The following is a 20,790-nucleotide window of genomic DNA, read 5'->3' on the forward strand; positions in this document are numbered from 1 at the left end:
CCTCCCTGTCACTCACAGCCTCCTCCCTGTCACTCACAGCCTCCTCCCTGTCACTCACAGCCTCCCTCACTCTCAGTCATAACTCTCCTCACTGTAGCATCTTTTCCTCTTCTGCCTCATTCTCTCATAACCCCTGGAGACCTGTGTTGATTCCTACATTTCTACACTTCTCTATGGTCTCACATACTCTGTGAATGAAGTGTAAACTAAAGTTAGTAGTATGTTACCTTCGGGGCTTGGAGTTCTATTTCCTAAAGATGATTCTTTGGATATTGTCTTGTTTGTTTTGTTACTAACCTTCCTTTTAATTTCTGTGTGCTATTCCACAGCACCAGAGTGCTATGGTACACATAACCATCTGCTTGTTAAATGATACTAGGTCTAATTTCAACCTTGTTACTCTTGGTCAGGCTGCTAAAAATGTTTGTTTATAGAGCTTATGCAAACAAGTCTATTTCTTTATGATGAATGCTCCAGAGTTAAATAGCTGTGTCAGATGTTTGCACTAAGTTTAAGAATACACAAGACTGAGCTGGATGTAGTAGTACACACTTGTAAACCTAGCACTCAGAGACTGAGGCGAGAGAATCAGGAGTTTAAAGCCACCTTCTGCTACTTAGTAAGTTCAGCCTGGCCTGGGCTACATGGCACCTATCTCAAAACACTTAGACAGAATCTCCAGAGTGATACTTTAAGTTTCCTTCCGTGTTAAATGGGTATTCAGATCATCTATTTCTTCTCCATTGATTTTTACAGCTTTGTAGATTTTGCAGAGTTAATTTAATTCTGCTTAGGCTCACAAGCACACGACTGCGCTATCCCTATCTCTAATAGCTACAGGGATGTGCTCAGCTCTAATCCCACCGCTCTCTTCATCGCTACTGACCTCAATGGCTCCTTTGGAATGATCAGGGTTTTTTGTTTGTTTGTTTGTTTCATTTCTTGAATTGTTTTGCTATTTTCAGTTCCAACATCTGCCTCTGTCTCTGTTCTTCATTCTTCTGCTTGTTTTAACATCCTTTTGGCTGCTTATGCTGTACTTTGTAGATACAGTGAGCCCTACTGTGCACATACACTGCTTATGCTGTAGTTTCTAGATACAATGAGCCCTGGTGTGCACATACACTGGAAGCTTTTGATCTGCACTGTGGTCACTTCCTCTCACTTGTGAAAGGTTCAAGTGTCTCTCTGGTTTGGTATTATGTGTCTTTCCCAGGTTTTGCTGCAACTCCTGTGGCATATGCTGTAGTGTTCCTAAAGGTCACTTACTATAATCCTGGCCTGAAGATGACAGGAAGTGCTAAAAGTGGGTCTTTAATAAGGAGGTCATGATGTCCTGAGTTAGGAGCCCTCATGGATGGGACTAGTACCCGTTAAAAAGATACGTAGGAGACAGTCTCCAATCTCCCTGTCATTGTGTCATGGTGTATGAAAATGGAGATCTTTAAAGCAGAGCAAGGGTTCTCACCAGGCACCCAGCTGTGCTGGCACACTGCACTTACATGACCAGCTCTCAGATATTGAAGACAAAATTTCTGTTGCTCTACAGTATTTCACTCTAGCCCCCTATGTGAGCTCTACACTTCCTACTGGACCAGAGGATTGCTAGGGAGGAGACACTTGGGTGGTGATGTTGCCTGTAGTATTGATGGGTGGAAACAGTGGGGGCTTGGAGAAAGATTTCTGTCACAGCTAAGTGGGCACTGTTGGTAGTCAGAAACCATAGGATTGTGCCATATCATCCTGGGATAGCCAGGACTTGGAGATACCAGCATTCTTAAGCTTTCAGGGTCCCTAGGCTTCCTGCTTGTTTTCTCCTACTTTCCAAAGACTTCTAAGACTTGTTGCTTCAGGTCAGAGCAATTGATGCATAAAGGGAGCCCAAAATCCTGGCTTCTTTCATGTTCGGTCTTTAAAATTTTGAATGCTAAGCTCCTTCCAGGTCTGTAATCCAAGAGACTGAAGCAAGGATCTGAAAACAGACTCTGTCCAGGCCCAACTTGCTCAACCAATGGGTTGACTGGGGTCCAGTGAGCTCATCAGTCGCTTACAGGATTGTGGGTGAATCCGACTGCTAAATATCTAAATAAAATCCCATTCAAAAACTAGACCTGACTTAGGAAGGCTGCATCTCTGGGGCCCACCCTGACCAGCAGACAGCTCTGTTGAAGTCCCACTGTCCCCAGCATTTGATGGCCAGTGTAACCTTGAGGGCCCTCGCAGGGTTTGTGAGCTTCACAAGCCTCATGATCAACAGCGAAATTTTCCAGTCCAGAGAAAACAGCTAAATATTGCCTCGTGGTTAACTCCATTGTACTGTTTTATTAAGTTTCATTAGCTTAAGGTTTTGATATAGAAATGCATTTTAGAGTCTTTTATTGTTTTGTAATATTCTCTATGCTAATATAGACATTTAAAAGTTGTAGTTCTTATTTGAATATATACCTTTTCCATTCCTTATAAGTTATTCTTTTCTAATTTTTACTATCAGTTTTAAATTCTCAGAGACATTTACCTGGAGCTCTGCCCCTATGCCAAAACAGTTTGGATTGATTTTTGGATGCATGTGAATTGAAAGGAGTTTCTTAAGTCCTAAGTGTAAATTATGTGTCCTGTTTGGGGTGTGTAGTATTACACAATGGGTCGAAACAGCTTTTCCCTTTGAGAGGGTGATAGGCTCTTCTGTGGACAGTACAAGGTACTTTGCATATTTAAATATTCTCTTCTTTCTTTTCCTTCTCTGGTGGCTATTGCAGTCTTTATACTCCAAACCTGATCTGTGATAGGGCTGCTCTGTGATGTTGACGGTCTAATTATGATAAAATATGTACATGAGAATATTATAGAAACATATTGTTATATCACCATATTTCCAGTTTCAAAGTTTGGAAACTATTGTATAAGTTCATAGCTGTTCTGTCTGGTGTCCCTTCTTGTGAGGCATTTGGCTTTTTTATTTTAGCCTTAATTTTCATGTCTGAGAATAACATGGGTGTGTCTGCTTTCTGTGGTCTGGTATTGATTCCCCCATCCTTTTATTTCTAACATTAAAACGAATTGTTCTTTTAGAAGTTCACTTACCCTCCATTAATTGAATTTCTAAGAACCAGAGGAGAATCGTTTCTTCCATAACCAAGACTTTGCCTTTAAAAAGAGGTCAGTTCAATTATCCTGTGTCCACTGCTTTGGTGGGTTTAATAGTTGTGTTTTATCTTGTTTTATTTTTTCATTTAATCTGATTTTTATTCTAAGTTTAATGTTTTTATCATAACACAATCTGCTGTTTTTGTTCTCCTTAGAGTCCATTGTACTTGGTAATGTCTGTTTTTCTACAAGTCTGTAGTCAATGTCTTACTTACCCTTGTCATCTCTATACTTTGGAGTTCCGATGCAAGAGACTGTGACATATTCAAGGCCAGCCAAACTTATATTATAAATCAGGTCATCTTGGTTTGCATAAAGGAAAGGGAGAGAGAGAGAGAGAAAGAGAGAGAGAAAGAGAGAGAGGCAGACAGACAGACAGAAAGACAGAGGCAGAGACAGAGACAGAGACAGAGATACAAAGAGAATTCTTTTCTCTAAATATGCTGCATACCTCTTTAACTGTTCATACACTTAAAATCCATACATACATTTAGCCATACTAAACATTTATACTGTGCATGAAACAAGTTCCACTAAATAGACTCACAAATTCTCCTCAACTTATGATAGGCTTTCATTATAAGAAACTCTTTGTTGAAAGCTCTATTCAGTTGAACATTAGCAGAGGCACCTACCCTGCCTATCATCATGTAACTCAGTCCGACTTTGTCAAACATGCTCAGAACACACCCATCAGCCTGCAGCTGAGTATCACATGATAGCGGCACTCTTCTTATTACTAGCCCAAAGAAAAGTCAACAGTTTAATCCAAAGCTTAGTGTCCAAGGATTAATTTCTGTTGAACACAGCTGCTTTGGGACATCACAGAGCTGTGAGACACAGTCTGTTGAACCCTGTGAGGTGGGGGCATCTGTGCTCTGAGAACGGCAACCACACACCTTTGTTTCCAAGGAAATTCAGTTTCTCCTTGCTGGTGTTTAGAAAGCAGCTGAAGGGATAAGAAGGTACCCACACTGTGACAAGGGCACAAATGCTGCTTCACAGAGCACAGGGAGGAAATAAGCCCTGTCAAGGTACTTTATGGCTGCTCATCACCTACAGCACCAGAGCAACAGGCTCATAGTTCTAAGCCACAGAGCTTGCTTCATCCATGGGAAGTTACAAAGAGATCCCCATGGCTTGAAAAGGAGGAGACATGAATAAAACATGGAAGGGGTGAAAAAAAACCTGTCAAGGCAAAAATGAACAAAGAAACAAAGACTAAGTTTCCTGAAACTAAGAGGACCACTGTGACCTGTTTTGTGGCCTCTTAAGATTGTGTGGCCTATTAAGGCTTAGGATCCCCCAGCCACACTGCTTTGAGCTAGAGCATTGATAAAGATAAGGCAAAGTTGGCTCAGTGAAGCCCCTAGTCTTACTTTCTGTCAACTTTTGCTAGGGAAGTGTGAGCAGGTATCTGCTTACCACAGAGAGGGCACCATTATCAGACCAAAGGAAGGGCTCTAATTTAAGTGTAGCTCGGAGAAGCAATGAGGTAGGTGAGGAGCTGGCATGAGCAATTTATAGATCACTAAATCAAAGTTTCTCTTTTTCAAGCAACTGCCAGCCAACTGTACACTCTGGAGGAAGAGTGACCTCGTGAGGATAAAACGGTAACAAGGCCCCACTTTTCTGGGCTCTCCAGGTGGCAATCACAGCTGCTGAGAGACTGGGTGGGGCAATGGCCATGTTCCCCACTCAGGGACAATGTGACACAACATTTTGTCTGATAGAGGTCCTTATTAAGATAAGGAATGAGGTCGCATGGTGAGGCATAAGGGAGATTCGTGCTGAGCAGGAAGAGGATGAGAACATAGAAGCACCCATCTCCTAGCGGGGGAAGAAAGCCTTGGGAGAAAGAACTGTAGAAACCAGTTGGCTTTTTACCTATCACAACTCTGAGCACCATACCTCCATTATGCAAGCTATGCAGTCTGTCATCTGTTATTCAGTGGCCTCAATCCCAACTAATACACACCCCTTCTAATCTATTGTTAAATATTTAAACCCGGTAGAGTAAAGAAGAAATGAGTAGTAATTACACTGTATCAGGATGCCTACTGATGTGGGATCATGCCCCACAAAACTAGAATATGCAGGGAAGGGTGTCCTGGCCCACTCTCTTTACAATACAACATTCACTCTTTCCATTGCTAGAACTTCTGGATGTTCATGGCAAAAGTTATGCACCTTTCCAGGTAAATCAGCTGAGTTCTACCAGGAGATGTTCCTTTCTAGGCCTAACCCAAGGGTGGAACTGTGCAACAGACACAGATTTGGTCCTGGGATTTAATTTTGAATAATAGCTACTCACAGGCCAGATCTGCTTTGATCTTCACTGAGGTTCTTTCTACAACATCTCAGAACCAAAACCTATCCTGCTGGCCACCCTAAAATTACTTCCTGAGCAACAATATTGCATTTCTTACTGAGGAGTGTCTCATAGGTAGTGTATTCAGAGCACTTCTGGACAATGCAAACTAAGATATATGGTAGCCATATGAACCATAGTTTGTTTTAATCACTAGCTTGTTTAATCAATAATTTGTTTTATAGACTGATCAAGACACTGACCCAAAAAAACTGTAGGATCAGGCATGAAAGCTGGAGTGATGGCTCTGAATTGTGTATAATGACTACTAACTTTACAATTGCAGGCAAATGGGTGGTTGAAGAGAAGGTGAGGATAAATCAAGTAAAAAGCCGTGCTCACTCCTGTTTTGTTTTGTGTGTGCCGGCAGTGAAAGGGGGATAATGAGCAGAGTGCAGATTTATGAGCACTTGGGAGGAGAGGCTGCAGAACTCTCTGACTGCAGAAAGCAGGATAGGAGGCCTTGGGGGTCAACTCCCTGGTATTGTTGATGGAATGGGATAAACAGGGCAGTTGAAAGAGTTTCACTAGAATGACTTCTAGCTTGTATATATAGAGCACTGAGTTCTAAGAGTCACAAAGAATTCCTCAGTGAAGACCCAGTGTGTGTACAGGTACCAGGTCATTAAGGGGATCCTGATTTAGACATACATGTATGGATGATGGTCATGAGAATTTATGGAAATGCAGTGCTCAGAAAAAATTGAAGGCCTGACAAGACTCAAAAGGAAGTTTCAAGGATTGGAACAGTCAAAACATATTCACAATGCAGGCTCATGATCATCTACCTAAAAGCCAGCAGACGTAGCCTATAACTCCAGCCCTGGAGTAGGGGGAGACCCAAAGATCCCTGTAACACATTGGCCAGTCAGATCAGTGGAGTTAATGAGACCCGCCTTAAAAAATTTTTGGTTTGTGGATGATAAAGAAAGGTACACAAGGTTGAAATATGCTCTTCACGTGTGCACACATGATGTTAGCGACAATGAAAAAAAAAAAAACGAGAGAAAAGCAGTTACAGCTCATCCTGGAGGAGTAAAATGTTAAAGGTGACAGAAAAGCATCCTGTGGAGACACCGGGCAAACTTGTCGTAACATAAAGAGGAAATGGTTTGCAGAGGCTATCCCAGAGGACAGTTCATGCTATGTGCATTTAAAGTGATCACTGGTTCAAAGTTGCCAGTTGCAAGGAGGATGAGACTGGAGGTATGGATGGAGGTATGGATGGATGCCATGTCTGGTAGGATGAGACTGGAGTATGGATGAAATAAAGCTGCTGTGGGGACAGGCTTGGGAGGAACAATAGCTGGAGTATGTGAAGATATGGAGGCTGCTAAACAAACTCTGTAGAGTTGGAGGGAAGCTAGAAATACTGACAGTTGGAGACACTGATGGGCACAGTCTATCCATCATGGAAAGACAGAAGAAGTTTTCACATCACAGTCAATTTCAGAAAGGTGCTTCTAATTTCATCAGTAGATTTTTGTGATAAAACTAGATGACTTTGATTTTGAATCTTCACAATGTATTTTCAGAGCTTATACAAATACCAAAGGCTTCTGTTTGTACTACTGTGGAGTAAACAGCAAGAACAACATGAAAATTCATGTTATTTTCCTCCTTGGGTGTTAAATAAATAAAATTGATTTAGAATACAAAATCTTTAACAGAGTGTGGGCTCAACGATATAGTACTAGCAGCCTATGAGCCCCTGGGTTTGACCCAAAAATTATGATTCTGCTTAAGTGTGTATGTGGGAGACAGAGAGAGAGAGAGAGAGAGAGAGAGAGAGAGAGAGAGAGAGAGAGAGAGAGAGACAAAGAGAAAATACATTTACAGCCTTTTGAGCATTTATATTCCAAGCACGCTAACTTTTGCCAAATAATTTTTCATTTAATAGGAAGCAATTATTTTCCAGAACATATTTTCTTTTAAAGACATAGCCTTTGAATATTTTCACATTCAATATAGACCAAGATATTTGCCTTTATAAAATCAAGTTTCATGTAAAAATTACATGAAACAAACATACATAGGAGGCCAGGCTATGCTTCAGGCTTAACTCAAGGGGAACATGCTGACCTGGGATTCATTTCCCAGCTCCTTAAAACTAGAAAAAAGTAAGAGCAGCCCCCGCAAACCCATGCTTCTAACAATATGGTAGGAAATTCATTACTAGCCAAAGACTGTGAACTTTAGATGACTTGGTATCTCTAACAGCTGGAAGAGTGCATGCACATTGTCAAAACTCAAGATTTTAATATCATAGCTTACACAGTAGTGGAATAATATATATTCTTGATAGATTTTTTATCATAAATGGACTGAAACATACTTTTATAATAATTTAACTGTCTCTCCTTTTCACTGTACAATGATACCACAAGCAGCCACTTTCCGTGCCCTGAAGAGGCTTGCCTTTCTATATGGTCATCCCACAAAGTTACTGGGCTGTGTCTATTTTTATTATGCTTCACTACATGCTTAGTTTAAGGAAACTAAAACCGACTTGTCAAAATTTTAGAATCTGCTGGTATGTAGATGAAGAGGAAATGGTAAATGTATTGAACAGCACTTGTGGATGGTTTCCTAAAAGAACAAGCAAATAAATGGACTATCCTTATATAGCTTGTAGTGTTTTAAAAGTCAGAATATCTTGATTAGAAAAATTACATAATTCAGAGAAGATGTTTGTCATTTTATGTATGAGAAATTTTCACATATTCCTAAGAGTGCAAAGTTTCTCTATTTGATTTCATAAGATTCAGGCAGACTGACTATTTTAAAGTGCTGTGAACTTCATGAATTCATATATACCCGTGAGACTGTTTTGTAACAGGAATTGAAAGTGAAGAAATACTGAGTAAATCAATCAAGCCCAACTTCCATATCTCTGAAGCTCACTATCACTTTTATTTTGTCTCCCTTTTGCTCCTGAGACCAGTATTGTAAATTTAATGAACAGTTCAGTGGAATAAAGAAATCTGGGGCTGGATTGGGGGAGGAGTTGGAAGTGGGTGGTAGGAATCTGACATGATCAAAGCTCATTGCATATGGACTTCTCAAAGGATAAAATAAAATATATTTGAAAATCTGGACACATTTCTCCACCAGGAACTAGGATATAAGGAAATAAGAAGCCACTTGACCACAAGCTTGGAGATAGTAGAGAAGGCAGCTGTATGGAACATTCTGCCTGTGGAAAGCATACCCACAGAAGATAGAGACTTCTACCCTAGTCATTTTAAAAGTTTATTATATTCAGTGCTGGAGTAAAGAGACCTTATTGTGACGTCTGTGTCAAAACAAGGACTCAGTACAACCATGCCCATTATTTATTAAACAGAACCATACTGGATTAAAGAAGTCAGGTTTTCCTAAAGCTCACTTTCAATTGGGACAGCAATCCTGTCTGATTATCCTGAGACACAAACATGCTCAATTCTGAGGCTTCCAAACCCATAAATTTGAGGTTCAAGGGAACACAGTTAGTTTAGGCAATGTTATGTCTCTCACCTGTCACTTACTGTGCACACATCATATGCACTGTACAGTGAGTTTACTCTGTGATGGCTCCTAATCACAGTGGTGTGGTAAAAACACTTTGGTACTTCCTGAATAAATACTCACCTATTTTAGAAGAATAAACACATTCCAACCAAGTGTTAGACAGGTTGACACATTGCTTGCAAAGTGAGTACAAATTTTAAATGCAGAGATCCTAGGATACGATTTGACAGGCAAAACAAATGTGGCTAGGTGTTTGTTTTATAGTTAGAAGGTATGCTAAACCTATCATTAATAAAAATCCCAAGATCAGTGGCTCCTTTATTCCCAGAATCTTTGATGTGGAACCTATATTTTTAGCCTGTTTGTGCACAGATATTGCTGTAGGTCTTTAGGTTATGGTCCAAAGGGTACTCTGCGCATTTTTATATGACAAGATGAAAGATGAGAAAATTTTCCTTCTATTCCCTAAAGGTCTGTCTACTATCACTGGAATTCACCAGGTCTCTCTTACCTTGTATCAGCTTAAATAAGACTCCAAAGTTATTAACAGTTTTGGAGACATTTGATAGTCTGTTGTGAAGAACAGGTGCAGTGCCACAAAGTGTACATGACAAGAAAAATTGAAAATATCTCAAAAGAACAAAGATGTGTTTTTCTATTTTCATCTTGGGCAATTTACTGGCCTCCCCAGTACAATATACACAGAACCTAGGACATCACCCTTCCACCATCTGAGTATGTGATCTTTGGGTTTGCAGTGTGTATATTTATGTATCTTTCTGCTTTGCTGGGAAGGTTTTTCAATAATTTGAAATTCTTAAACAGCCTTATGAAACTGAGGTTGCCTAGTACTGGAGGACATGAGACTTCAAATCCCACTGCTCATCAGAACCTCAGAAAACATGGCTAAATTTGCACACTGCCTAATCACTTTAACTCAAGTACAATGCTCTGGATTTTAACTATCTTTCCACAAACTACAAGAAAATGATTACTTCTATACTACATTTTTCCTTTCATTCTTATATTAATGGATCAAGCTTGACCTGGTCTCATACCTTCTTCTATTGCATCACTTCCCACACTTTCTTTCGTAGTAGATTTGCTCATGCTACACATGGGTGATATCTGAGTGTGTACACTCACATAGACGGCCTGTCTATGCCCCTTACCATCTCATAGCTTCTAAGAGCTGTAGCTTGCACTGATCTATGTGATTCAAAGAACTAAAATTTATAGAAGCTAAGAGAAAGATGTGATCAAGTGCTAGAGGCTTGTGATGTTGGAAAATCACTAATGGATCCTGTAAAATATGCAACGTGTCATGATATTTATGGAACTGTGAGCTCTTCCAGCTAAATATATACATATCTCCACACCACTCTGAGCAGAACCAAGTACTGAAACTGTGCAAGTACTTTATGCGTTTTAGCACTTTATACTTCCGAAATCCTTTTTAATCACTTTATTATTTATATCCAAGCAGGCCTGAGCATATTAAGTAATAGCTCTCTTCCGTCTTCTCCTAATCCATTAAAGCCAGTGCCTATAAGACAGTATTTATTGGATTCAAACTTAATTCCTCTCATAGCACCTATTTTAGTGGTGAAATTCCACTTTGGAAATGAACTATATATCTGTGCAGGGAGCAGCTGTCCTCTGACCTTTGGCGAAAGGATTTAGAAATGAGCATGTGGTTCATAAATCCTGGGGTATGCCAATGTAAGCTTGGAATATGCAGTTATACAGTAGGACAGGGTCTTTGCAATTTGTTCACTCTTACCTGCATGGACTGAGCAATCATCTAATGTTTTTCCCTTTAGAAATTGAATAATTAGGCTTGAAACATTCTCATTGTAGAATCAAGCCCATTAAGATAAGTGCAACTTTATTGATGTGACCCAAAATTGGCTTTCAGTGAAATAATTCTAACTGTGAAACGGTACTGGAACTTTCTAGAAACTTTCATTCAGGGGTTCTAATGATTTCTAAGACGTTTCCTTTGGGTTGGAAGCCTGTAGGTTGATAAATAACCAGATCTGTCTGAATGTGCTGTGAAGGGATTGCTGTTTAAATGTGAAATATATTTCTCAGCCTTGTGTGCTTGAATAAAGTGTGCTATGGTTTTAGAGAGTTGTGGAACATTTTGAAGGTGAAGCACTGCTAAAAACAAGAGAGATCTTTGGACAGGTCTCCAGGGTTCATAAACCAGCCTGCTTCCTGTTCACTCTCAGCTTCCTTTTTGGGGGATGCAGTGTGACCAGTGACCTCACACCCACTCTCATCCATCCTTTGTCAGAGTACACTGAATATCCTTTGGAACCATGACCTGCAATAAAGTTTCTCCATTAAGTTGCTTCTTCAGGTTTTACAATATCTGTGAGAATATTGGTTTATGCAAATGTTAAACTCTAGGGAAGAGTTTACTGTGGCTGCAAGTAGACTGGAGTGAAGCAGCTGATTCTGGGTAACGTGGCTGAGGTGACCCAGTGGTAGGAAGTTTCTAAGGAAAGAAACTAAGGCCCAAAGCAAGAAGAAATTCTATCTATTCTCGAGTTGGTGTCTGTGGTACATAGCATTCACAGTTTTACTGCTTGACCTTTGAGTTCAAAGGTGAATTTCAAAATATCTACCTACCCTTTCTACTCCTCTCCTACTCTTCTATCCCCATTTGTTCTGTTGAGATATTCAGATGATGGCAATTAAATATATGTAGTATATGAATCTCAATTATAAAGACAAATATTCTTGGATCTTGGAGACATCTTCACTCTCCATTATCCAAGTCAATTAAATGTACATAAACTTCTCAGTTCTTTTAGAAAGAAAATGACTGTAATCTCCAAAAGTCCAGATACAAATCAAAATATAAAGTAAAACTTACCCTTGTCTAAATTTCAAGAAATGAATGTGGGTGTCTGGAATTTTAAGAAAGTTCTTCAAATGTAATCTAAGTGGATGAATCTGAAAGATGTACTTATATCATATTGTATTTTCCTGAGAACTCAGCCCAGAGTGCAGCTAGCAAGTGGAACAGGGACTGCCAGGTTCATTCCAACCTGCCCTACTTCAAAGAAAGAATAATGAGCTATGGGCAGAGGGGAATGTTTAGTCTTGGAAGATGAGCATCCCTAAAGAATTAGAGGCTTCATTGTCTCATTCCTGTCAGATGAGTAGTTCACACATTCAGAAAACTACCTAAGCTCAGGAGCATCAGAATTCTACCAGATAAAAGAGGCAGCAAAGGTGGGAAGACCTAAGACTGAGAACAACCGTGACTGCAGGATAGACCAGACAGAACACAGAAATGAAGAATACAGAAAAATAGACATAACCTTCTGACCCAAAATTAAAGGAAACATGCACCTAGGCTTTATCTGCAATCCTGGTGCCAGAAGGCTAAGGCAGGGAGCTAGAGTGTTGGAGAACAGCCTGAGCTGTGTAGCAGACCTTCCCTTACAAATGAAGGGATGCTAAATGAGACAGAATGATGAGTGCACAATCAGCCACAGCATGAAACATAGGGCACATGGGATTATAACAGCATTGGTAGATGATGTGTACAGCAGGCATTGAAAATGGCTCAACCAATTTATATGGAAATGTATGTGAGAGGCAACCTTGGTGTTTACCAGCAAACATTGAAAATATTGCACAGCTTATTCAATCTTGTAGGAAACCTGAAGTGAGAAGACAGCTAAAACTATGAATGACTAAGGGGGATGTTAGAATCAAGGGGAGCTGATGGGAGAGAGTAGGGAGTGAACAGAGTGACAGGAGTCATTGTTCTACAGACAGTAAATCATTCTGACCTTAGGGAGAAGGTAAGCTGAGGTGTTTTCTTACAGATGAAAGCAGGCAAGAACTGAGCATGAAGACCAGGTTACACACATATGGGAAGAGTGACATGTTCAACTTTTAGGTGGGGAACTCACATTTCTGCATTTTTGGTTGGGTCTGATGAGTTTGGATGTTACTAGTGATAGGATTAATATGAAAGAGGTAGTAATGAAACTGATCTCCATATAAAACACAAGAATAATTCTTGGATTATTTTTCTCACAACTTACCACCATTTGTGTAGAAGGGAGCGACTTCACTCTGTTGAGAAGCTAAGGAGACACGTTCTATGCCCACAGCTATAGGAAGTATGACAAGAATCCGGGAGCTAAGAATACAGGAGGGAGCAGCTGGAGATACTCACAGAATGATATGGTACATAGCAGTGTCTACTCAGTGAGTGAGCAGCAGCCTCCAGGTACACTTGGCACTCAGAAGTCAGAGCTGCTGCCAGTGGAGAGGAAACTCACCTTCCCATGCAACTTTTGAGAATAGCATTGTGGGTATGTGCTGGTTGCATTGAGGATTCACTCAATGAGAGGCATGAGCCTCTCTAGGGCAAAACCATCAGAAGTCCAGGGTAGAAAGAAAGTGGTAAAAAGTATGTCTTTCTTATAGAGGCCCCCAATAAGATACCACACTCAGAGTAACTTCTGTGGTCGCCCAGAGAGTTATCTAATCTAAAATATAGTTCAAAGTATAATAGTCTCCAGAATACATTAAATATATATCTGTTTATTATATACATATACATATATATAAATGTTTTATAGATAGATAGATAGATAGATAGATAGATAGATAGATAGATAGATAGAACAGAACAAGGCTCTGAAACTCATAAATGGAATGTGTAAAAACATAATAACTGTGGCAATCAAGAGCATCTTAAAATATATTTCTCAATGATAATTAAGTAAACAGTGAATAAATAAGAGCATAAATATAGCACAGTGACATGCTTAAAATGAGATTTTTATAAAATAGAAAAACTGTCATTTATAATGTATGAATTCAATTAAAATTTTATTTTAATTTCAATGGGATCAGGGATTAAACTCTGAAAAATGGTGACTTACAAATCAGGAATAAGGAATATATCCTGAAGTCAGAAGATGGGCACAAATAGAAGTAGACCCATGGAGGGAGAGAGTGTAATGGAGTGGGCAGAAGAACAAGAGGAGGAGGAGAACAGGAAGGGGAGGAGAGGAAATGTTCAATTACTTCAAGTACTGATTGGGCAGAAGAACAAGAGGAGGAGGAGAACAGGAAGGGGAGGAGAGGAAATGTTCAATTACTTCAAGTACTGATTGGTGAATAGTCAGATACAATAAAGCAAATAAGTGCTAATCCAAAAGTAAGCGGGCATAGGTATAAAGATCATGAATACATGTGGAAATCTTACATTTGTCTTCCTTCTAGGAACACTTTCTCTCTTCCCATAATCCTTGTTTTCATTCGTATCACACACACACACACACACACACACACACATACACACTACATGTAGAATTCACATATAAAAAACTATTCATGTCTTTCTGAGTCTGGGTTGTTTTTCTTAACATAAAGGAAGATCAGGGAGAATACTTACCATTTAGCTGTCAGTGAATACTACATTGGATCTCTGAGAAATCAGACAGGTACATCTTATAAATATGTGATATAGATACAGAAACAGAGCTGTCCGTATTAGGATTCATTTAGCCACTTATCTGAGTTAGTTGGAGCAAATAGTTGATGACTCATCCAAAAACAGGTTTTCACATCAGCATGCCACTACACTGAGAATCAGCGCAGAAGGATTTCTGCCTAAGGTTGGAATGTTTAACTCAAAACAATAGAGGATAGTTTATTTTATTGCTGTAAATAAATTACCATTAACCCAAAGTTTACTATTTCATAACTAGGTAGAAGTACAAATTCTATTTTGTGCATGCTTATGTGGTACGTGTGTGTGTGTGTGTGTGTGTGTGTGTGTGTGAAATTATATAAAATGAAACCTACTATTTTGGGCATACAATACAGGATAGCTATTTGTGTATTATTTTTCTACGGCAGAAATCAAGATGTCTAAGTTAACTTCACATTCCTCCAAGTGCACCTACTTTTGCTGATCCAAGAATCCACTATCCCATCTCCCCTCAAGGGTCTAGCTAGTATATATACTTGACAAAAGGAGCCCCTGCATGTGATAGCATAGCCCCACAGCTGTAGGTCTGTGCTTGTCTTGCTTTAACTGACACAGCATAGCCAAGAATTACAGAGGGGTAAGTTACAATACAGAAGCAACATGACCCCAGAGATTAGTTCTGAGAATACATCTTTCATTCACACACACACACACACACACACACACACACACACACACACAATATGCAGCAAAAATCATTACACATACAGGAGCCCTGCATGTGTTACAAGAGAACAAATGATGCTGTGCACTTGCAAAAAAAGTCAGAGAAGGGGCTGGAGAGATGGCTCAGTGGTTAAAAGCACTGACTGCTCTTCCAAAGGTCCTGAGTTCAAATCCCAGCAACCACATGGTGGCTCACAACCATCCATAATGAGATATGACACCCTCTTCTGGTGTGTTTGTAGACAGCTACAGTGTACTTACATATAACAATAAATAAATCTTAAACAAAAACATCAGAAAATCAGATTAATTGTTTCAGTCTAAAAAAAAAAAAACCCTAAGAGTCATAGGTGCCATGTAGCAAGGGGGGGAACTTGGCTGGATTATGGACTAGATAACGGATGTTAAGAACAGAAATGGTGAACTTTGAGTATACCCTGAATTTCCTTGTGCCATCACTACTTGAGTTTCTGACAATAATATCTACAGAGTGGCATTGTCTTTAAGTCATACTGACATACTTACAGTCAAGCAACCATCTGACAGTTTCCCAATGTTTCAGAGAAGTGTCAGGGAGATTTACACACCTACTTAGTGAAAGGACAGAGATAATAGAAATTAGAATGTGCAGAAAGTAGGAATAAAAGAAAACACAGTCATATAGAATTGGAGGGATACTGAGGCACTTACAGTAACTTTTCATAACATTTTATTTGAACTCATTTCAGTTACAAGTTGAACAATAAACCATGAAAGAAGGATTCTTTCACTTGCTTGATGTCATGATACTTCTCAGTTACCTAGATGTCATACCCTTGAGCCAATCGAATGTTCTCTCTTTAAATTATGAGCCTCCATATAAGGTTAGAAGTGACTGCTGCACAGGTCTAGCACCTGTGTTATCACACGCTGCATCCAAGCATTCCACTAGCCAGCCCGTGTCTGAAAGTTCCTTATTGAGCTCATAGTCAAAGTATGAGCTCAAAGCCCCAAGTTAAGTAGTGATTATACACTGAACTGGGGAAATGTTGTATGTTGCATTCTTCCATGTTAAATGTGCATGTTTTCAACATTTCCATAAAATATTCTATATTGCAGACACCTACAAACCTCTGTGGAATTTAAATCACTCTAAACGCTATTGAGAGGGAACTGTGCCTCCACTATAATTTATTTGGGTATGATTGGATGAAACATGATGCCATTAGGATGAAAATTAGTACAAACAGCATGTTCAGAGAGGTTTTTAATAAAATCACAGGGACCATATTTGGTATTACCATGTAAATTATGTACCTCGTGATGAGTCTCCTTAAACTCATAAAAAGAGAATGATTAAAGAAGATAAGCTATGAATCTTCACTATTGGAGGGGGCATTAACCCGAAGTTCTCCAACATACATTTATTTTAGATCTCATCAAATGATAATTATCATGTCTACATTTCCAACTCTTGCTCCCTAGAGATACCATCCTCATTAAGGACAGATGAAATTGCCTTGAAGCAAGATGGCTTGTCGATCCAAGGGCAGCATTCTAGGCTATAAGACAATTGCATTTACTGTGTTTTAGTCAATAACAATTCTGTATTTGAATACTAGAGTTTTCCAAGGGGATTTTGGGACATGATGTCCTCTTATGCACCCGTGAAGATGATTCGGGAGTTCAACACATGCCTGTGAGTTGAGATGAAGCCATTAACAAAGAAGGAAAGAGAGACATTGTCACACATTACATAACTGGACTAGCAGCTCATGTCTGTGATCCCAACATGAGACAGGCTGAAGATGAAGGATCACACATTTCCAAACAGTTTGGGCTACAAACAGGCCTTGTCACAAATAATGGTAAAAACAGAAACAAAACAGCAGACCAGGACAGGTGAATCCGCGTACAGGCTACAATCTCTCAGTGAACATCAGTCCTCCAAAAGTAGTATCCACTGCATTCAGTTCGATAAAACCAACAGGCAGATTTAGTTAAGGGTTTGCACAATGATTTGTGAGTACAGACACAAAAATATGAGGATATGTATAAGTCAGGGGCAAATTACTCGTACATAGATGCCTCTCAGATCTACCCTGAGTTGTCAAAATCTTCCCTCTGTGGAAGATAATGTAGAAGTCTACTAAATTTCAAAAGCAGTCAAAATTATTTTGCCAAGTCCTAGACTTGGGTGCATTCTAAGAAGAGAATACTTTAGATTTAAATTAAAACATTTTATCAATTTTATTTTTAAAATTTTCTCTATGTGTACTGTATTTATACCACCCTAACCTCTTTTTCTTCACTTCAAGTACCATGTCTTTGTGCTTTCCCTCTTTCTCTACAACCTCATCAGTCCCTTCTGCGCTGCTCATATTTGTTCATATGTATGTGACTTTAGAGCTGATCCTAAATATTGAACAAACAATTAAGCCTCTCATCCATAAAGAACTCTCTCTCTCTCTCTCTCTCTCTCTCTCTCTCTCTCTCTCTCTCTCTCTCTCTCTCTCTCTCTTTCTCTCTCTCTCTTTCTCTCTCTCTCTCTTTCTCTTCTCTCTAGTCATACGTTGTCTTTAGTTTCTCATCTAGGGGTGAGGTCTTATGATTTCCCCCATTCACACTGGGAAATCAAATCAACTCCTGTCATCTCCTGTCATTGCTCAGGTTTTGTTAGATAGCCATAATGTTGACACTTCACAGCTGCAGATGTAGCCTACACTACCTGGTTCTTACCCTCTGAAATATTTTAATGACAGAAAGTTTGTGAAACTGAGGTGAGATAGAGTCAAAGTAATATCGATGCTGTGTATTGATTACATTGGAACATCATTAAAGACATCGGAAAGGTGTGGACACTCAGGTAATTTCTATAGGATTCACTTAAATTCTCTTAAGAGCTAAGGACTAGCTTCTGAAAAACTGTATTTTGAATTGTATTTTATTAGGATCTGATTTTTAAAACACTTAGAACATTTTGAATACCTATTTCGTAAATTGTTTTGGAAACATTTCTATTTTAGTGAATAAAGTTTTCAAAAAACTTTACTGTGGCAAAATATATTGCATTGATTTATTCTCCCAAAAAGTCCATTGTGGTTGTAAATGGCATCCGCATCTATCCTTAATTCATATGCTCATTGTCATTAAAGTTCCATATTTAGTTTTTGTTTTTCATAGTATCTTTTAGGAGTATATGCTAATGCTAAAAGTGTGTTATTTTAAATGTGTTTCCTGCATTGAAGAGTTTTTAAAACTGAAGTTTCCTAGCTTTGTTTGATTGCTTTACACTGTGCTCATTTAAAAGTAAATTATCAGAAGTTCTGTTTCTATGTAGTTATGGTAACTTGGCATAATCTATCTTATTTAAATGTAAATATCCATACTACTTTGACTTGAGGCACAGACTACATAAGAATTTTGCTCAGAGTTCCTCTAAAACTGAAAATAAAAGAATAATGGCTCCACTCTAAGACACTGTACAATATGCTACAGATGATTAGAGACTTCATTTGTTCATATTACGTGCACATTTATTACAATCGATCTTATAGAATTTAAACACTGCTCTGCTGCATCCTAATATTTAAAATAGGAATGAACACATGCACTTTTAAAACTAAGTAAGGAATTGGTGTTTGGTTTACAGTTAGTGTGTTTCAGCCAATCACATTAGCATATAACATAAAAATGTGACCATTATTAACGTTTAAACATAATGGGAAATTATTTTGAAAGTTTAAATTTCTTCCTTTAGAATTTTTTTTTAGAGATTTTAGTCATAATTGGATAATGGTAAAGAAAATGATGTAGAAATTTTAAAGTCTTGTGAATGCTTGCAGGAAAACAGATACTTGTGTGGTCCAAATGCTTGTATACATAATATAAAAGATTTAAAAGTAAGTGAAGTTGTAAAAATGTAGGGATTCAGCATTAGAAATAATTCTGGGATTTAAGTGTTCATGATTTTGAGCTTTATTGTTGATAAACAACGAGGTATTTGATATTATTTTTGAATATTTTAAAAATTGAATATTTTTAAAAATTAACTGGTGCAGTATTGAAAATAATCACTGGAGATAGCTATTCTTAAAAAGTTTATGTGTGTACATAAGCCTTACATAGCTGAGTAAGTAATCACTCATATTAATTTTGAAGCATTAGACACACTCCACAGGTTATTTGTCCAGTCATGTCAGCCTCATACAATGGAAGCAATTGGGTTGGTTTGAGGGATGTCGAAGTAGTCAGAGGCTACATGGGATGAGGTGCTGGCGCTACAGTCCTTAGCTGCCTAGAATAAGTAGGTAGACAAATAATAGTTTCAAACATCCTGCTTTTATAAACAATATCCAGTGTGAATAAGAAATGCATACATACCAAATAACTTGGAGCAATACAACTGGAAAACAGAAGAATGGAGAACATGAAACACCTGCTAAATCAGGAACGGGAGGCATCAGTCAAAGCAGCTATACTTAATTTTCCTAATAAGAAGGTAATGAAAGCATTTTGCTATGTAAGTTCAATTTTATTTTTAGAACAAACTCCAGGTGGTTAACGTAGTCTACAAATGCTTATAAGACTCACACTTCAGAATGTGTTTTCTGAACAGCTGACTCCATGCCCACTATCAGGAGACCTTTATTTTCAGGCTAGGTTTACAGTCTCCCTCAGTAGCAGTCTTCTGAAATGGAATGTCACCGAGAGAAAGCAAACAATGTGGGAGACGTTTTTTGTGAGAAGTATCTGTTGTCTAGTGAGGATCTGGGGACATTCAGGGGACATTTCTGAAGTGTCTGTCTTAAAGGCATTTGTAAACTACTTTAACCACCCTGACTTTGATTTAAAAATCAAATTGAACTTACATAGCAAAATGCTTCATTACCTTCTCATTGGGAAAATCAGTCAGGATGGTGGGTTCAGAAATATCAGAATAGACAAAACAGGAAAAGAAAAAATAGTAATACAGGATTCCAGTAAGTATTTGGGCATCAATGTCATGTTACCCTTTCCTGCCTCCTCTGTCTGTTCAGTGTGATGAATGCATTTTGCTATTCCTCTAAATGAGCACAGTAGGGATTTTGACTCATTTGAGACAATTTTAAAATTGGAGTACAGACTCAAGATTTAGTTCTCTCTGGGCAGACAATCCACATGACCTCAGAAGACCAGCAATACTAGAGTAAAACTATTGCCTATGCCCTGCACTACTCACCCTTGAACCCTACCTGCCCTTTGGGGTTGGGGGTGAGGTGGAACAGAGTCAACTACACAGGCCAGGAGCAGCTGAGAAACACTACAGCAAGCTCATCTGAGCACTGGGGCAAGCTCCTTTAATACCCTCCACCTGTGCTCCATTGGTCGAGAAAGCATCTCTTCTTCTTTTTTTTTTTTTTTTAGTTTTAAAATGTTTATTTCAATATTTCAAAGGCATACTACTAGAGCTATACCTTGGGCACTGTCTCACACAGCTACCAAGCCATTTTCAAATTTATACTTTTATATTTTTTTTCTTTAAGATATTTTCTTTATTTACATGTAAATTTCTCCATTCCCAGTTTCCCCTCCAAAAAACAAAGAA

Source organism: Mastomys coucha, unplaced genomic scaffold (assembly GCF_008632895.1).
Source record: "Mastomys coucha isolate ucsf_1 unplaced genomic scaffold, UCSF_Mcou_1 pScaffold22, whole genome shotgun sequence".
NCBI lineage: Eukaryota > Metazoa > Chordata > Mammalia > Rodentia > Muridae > Mastomys > Mastomys coucha.